The sequence below is a fragment of the Photinus pyralis genome, unplaced genomic scaffold (genome assembly GCF_008802855.1).
Source record: "Photinus pyralis isolate 1611_PpyrPB1 unplaced genomic scaffold, Ppyr1.3 Ppyr1.4_LG5, whole genome shotgun sequence".
In the NCBI taxonomy this organism is placed as follows: Eukaryota; Metazoa; Arthropoda; class Insecta; order Coleoptera; family Lampyridae; genus Photinus; species Photinus pyralis.
Window position 1 is genome coordinate 35494811 of NW_022170596.1, and position 4793 is coordinate 35499603.

The 4793-nt window shown below is 36.2% G+C and overlaps 1 long non-coding RNA gene across 1 annotated transcript; it reads left to right on the forward strand.

The window, feature by feature from the left end:
* The first annotated feature begins 3538 nt into the window (after positions 1-3538).
* LOC116171716 lies at positions 3539-4402 on the forward strand. Its single transcript, XR_004145499.1, has 2 exons — positions 3539-3580; positions 3635-4402. It is a non-coding gene; the product is annotated as an uncharacterized LOC116171716 (long non-coding RNA).
* The last annotated feature ends 391 nt before the right edge of the window (positions 4403-4793 follow it).

Consider the following 4793-nt stretch of genomic DNA (forward strand, 5'->3'; position numbering starts at 1 on the left):
CGTGAGAAAACCACAATGAATTTTAGGGAAACGAGACAAATTTTAAGGGAACCTCAGTAGAATATAATAAGAACCTGAGGGAAGGAACTCGGGAACGACTTTGAGGACCGTGATAGTAGGTTATGTGAACATTGAGAGAAGCTTAGGAGGAGTTTGGTTGGAATTTGAGGAGCGTGTTGAAGAGAATGAAAAACAATGAAAAATATAAAGACTTTCAGGGAATTCAGGTTAAAATTAAAAAAGTTATTAGTTCAAAATGCAATCTATAAAATCGACGAATTCGTAAACATCTCCAAATAAATTTATTTACTTTTTAATTTAAACCTTGTAAATTGCAACTATGTAATCTTATTCTTTTACTGTCTTGACTAACCCTTACACAATGTTAATCTATTGTCAAAAGGTAACAATAAAATTGATTGATTGGTATAAAAGAGAAAGTTGAAGGTTTCATGAACTGACAAAGAACTGGAAGTAAAACACGTCAGCTAACCCATTGCAACGTAGAGCATTGAACATTTAGCTCTATTTTTTTTTGTTTATTACCAACTAGCGCCTTAATTCTTAGGGTTAGCGTCATCTCTCAGTAATATGGTCGCAATACTCTCCAGTACGGCCGTTTTGCGCCTTATTTCCTCCAAAAACCGGCAGTGAAACTAATTTTTTTACTTTATTGTGGTTTCTGGGTCTTTCTTTCAGTTTTCACCTTCGCATTTGTAATTATTTGTCTATTTTCTTCTTAGCGATTTCTATATTCTGAGCTTTCCCTTTCCTGAATGTCCCTACACTGCCTAAATTCTTCCATTTTTCGTCCGAATTCAACCCACATCTTTTCTTGACCTGCTGGGCGCTGGCACTGAAATACAAATTCAAATAAAACACACCAACTATGTGTGTATTCGCGTTGGGTATGTTTACAACATAGGAGTAGAAAAAAGGCCTTTTTCTACTCCTATTGCCATTGCCATTTGTATGGGAATGGAGCCTGTATGTAATTTATTAGCCGTGCCCAATTATTTTTCATAATCGCAATGGGCTACTCAAGAATGGTTTGAAGCTGCGTTTAGTTAATTAAGCAAACTCTGTTGCTACTATTTTGTATTTTAGAAAACTACAATAAGTACTCGTAGAATTAATGGATGGTGCTAATTACGACTTGCATGGAACACGGAATAATGCACTTTAGAATACTGGGTAGTCCGATGCTTCCTTCCCGGGAAAACTCGTTAAAAGACGCAGCGTTTTGAAGGCCTTAGTATTATCGATAGTTAGGTACCTAATACATTGGCAACTACAACAATAGAAATCGTTCAAAACTGTAATGAAAAAGAGCACTAACACCACCTGAGCTAATTAGGTAGTAATCTTCAACTTCAACACTTGTATCTTGTATCCTATTGGCTATTGCATCTATGGTGCTAAAATGAAACTCACATTGCAGTAAGGAATAGGGATGTCAAAACCCTGCAATACACTTTCCAATCTAAGTAAATAGTATATTAAGATACAAGTGTATAATCAAGTCTTTAAAGCACGCGCAACGAGTTTAAGGGCACGACGCAAAGCGGAGTACCTTTAACGTTGCAAGTGCTTTAAAGACCAATTATACACGTGTATCTTATAGTATTTTTTATTATACCTGCAGTATAAATTAAAAATAGGAAATACAATGAAATCATATTGACGTTATACTCGAATACATGTCTAATTAAGTGGGCTGGGTGTTCGTAATTTCACGATTGCCATGGAAATGTCACTTGACGTTTGCTTATAAAAATCACCGTCTTTGTGAATTAAACGATTTCCGTTGAAAAAGATAATACACCGTCCATTAAATCGATTGTTGTAAAATCTAAACAAACGTTGGTAGGTGTAAAATCCAAATCCAGTAAAGCCTATTATAAAGAATATGAAAAGTTGTTTCCATGGATGAATAGGAAGTTACTTACGAATACAGTCTTAAATGCATCCATAATGCTGGCATATATGAAGGAAATGTCAAAGGTATTTAAATCTTCTATATTTTGGTGCATTCATTCAAAACTTTAAAACAATGCTGCGATTAAAAAGTGGAACAGATTTGGAAGCATACCCTAAATTACGCGCGTTTGTGAAAGCTTCAACCAAAGGATAGGTACAAAAGCCAAAGAAATGTTCTGCATTTACAGAAAGCGACCTAAGAGGATTTTTTATTTCATCAGATGATAGTTTCAAAAGTCATACTTGAAGTATCGTTACTTAGCAACTTTAAAGCACGTGTGTTTTAAAGGCCCTTTTTCGCACGCATTTGAGTGTTTAAAACGGAGATTGTGATTCAGGTATAATAAAAAAGTATTTATAAAATTCTTGCTCGCTGGCGTGCATTCATGGAATATAAGTGAGGTTACGTTGTATTTTGTATTCCTTTTAAATAGACCATGACATTTGACACTTGACAGTTCTAATTTTTAGTTCAAAGTTCGAATATTTAGAACCAAATCGATCGTAATCTATCAATCTTTTATCAAATATATTCAAGTCGTAGAAAAAGTATAGTACATAATTCGAGTGCTAATGCCTATTACGCACTCGATTTTATTACAACACTCGCTCGCTGCGCTCGCTCGTGTCGCAAACTACTCGTGCGAAATAGGCTTCTTAGCACACTTATTATGCAATATACTATTAAAACACACGTGCTTTAAAGTTGCTAAGTAACGATACTTCAAGTATGACTTTTGAAACTGTCATCTGGGGCTGAAATAAAAAATCCTCTTAGGTCGCTTTCGGTAAATGCAGAACATTTCTTTGGCTTGTACCTACCCTTTGCTTGAAGGTTTCACACACGCGCGTAATTTAGGGTATGTTCCAAATCTGTTCCACATTTTAATCGCAGCATTGTTTGAAGTTTTAAGTTAATGTACCAAAAGATAGGAGATTTAAATACCTTTGACGTTTCCAACATATATCCCAGCATTATAGATGCATTTAAGACTTTATTCGTAAGTAACTTCCTATTCATCCATGGAAACAACTTTTCATATTCTGTAACAGTTTTAAAACAATGCCAACATGTTGTCTATATTTCACTTTTATTCACTCTGTGTATAACTTTTTGCGCCGCGCTGAATGCAACCCATCTAGTAACTTTATGCATTTGCGTTGGTGTTATTTTCATATCTATCTATGTTCGTATTGGTGATAATTCATTTCCGTTTTCGATAAGCGTTTTGGAGATTTCCTTATATGGTATTGTAAAGGCCGTTCTGTGATTTAATTGGTTGGAGATAAATTTCTTCGTTGCACTAGCCGGAAATTCGGAAAGAAAGTGGGGTCTTCTCGCTAGAACTTGCAAGAGGAACGTGTGTGTTTTACCATCTTCATGTTCCGTTGGTGAATTAACCATTTGCGAAAGCATTTTTACTTGCCAACGAACTTAAATGTTGTGTCGTTAATGAATCTAAATCGACAGCAACTTTCCGAAATGGAATTTTTAATCTTGAAGCCGAAACACTCATCGATACCGATCCGATCCACGATATAACGCCTTTTACATTACTTGTTGTTTGACGAAGTTTTTTTGTTTACTCTCTACTTAGAGGTTCGTTCGTCTATATTTAGGTGAGAACCAGTCGTAATTAGGTTATATTTTTAGAGTCCTTGTATTGGATAGGAGTCCTTGTACTAGATAAAATCCTTGTACCGATCTACGTACCGAATGGTGTTATTGAGGATGGATTGAACTTGGGAAGTTAGGCGACAGAATATTGCAGAGCAGTGCCGTAAAATCTAGCATTGCAACGTTACGATCTTGCGGGCTAAGCCGAACTCTTCTAATAACCGACACCTTTTATTGCACTACGTAGAAGACTTACACCAGGACCCAGAGGAGCCATTCAGACGTAAATATTTGATCCTGTGGTGATGTAAATGTTATAAATTTATCTGTTTGTATTGAATTGGACCCACATTGTGGTAATTGGCATATGCACTCAAGCCAATTGTAATACTGTTAATTAGTCAGCTTGGAATATTGGGATACGATAATTGATAATCACTTAAGTATTACTCCCATGTACGAAGTAATAACCAGTATGTAACGTACGAGCTCGTAACGACTTGAACCACTTCATTGCCCCCAAGCTACCGATTAAGGGATTGAAATCACTTTATCTAATTCATCACTTGTGCCACGGTAACAATATTTGTGTTCTGACCCCAGAGATTCTGGTGGGTTTTATTCCGTATTTCATGGGGGAAATTTTTTTTGTAAATGTTTTATGTTTGAATTAATTTGGAGTATTTATTTTTTAAAGCCTCATAGTTGGACCTAAGTTTTTGGGATTCCCATTGGGGAACCGAAGTTTTGGTTGTGCTTTTATGAAGGTGCAGAGCACCCCAATAAATAATTATTTTTGTGGGATTATAGTTACATATTTTTCAAGCTAAGCTACCTTTCCTAGTTCGGGTAGTGATAAGCGAAATTGGACGAATTAGGTGGCGCCCAAAAGACTCTACCAGAACCTCTAACCGTAAGTAGAGAAGATTGAGTTGAAATCGAGGATAGCTACGGAGCCATTACCAATTGTATTGAATTCTTTTACCTACGTCCCTGTATATTTGTCTTGCTCTCTCCGCTGTTTACCCTTTTGTCAACAGAGCTAGCTGGCCGGTCAGCGGCGTGTGTTCTAATTTAAAAAGCACATGGTATTTTTTGTAGCGCCTTGCCTTTTGCAGCTCGCGCGTTATAATTCTTTATAATAGGCTTTACTGGATTTGGATTTTACACCTACCAACGTTTGTTTAGACTTTAC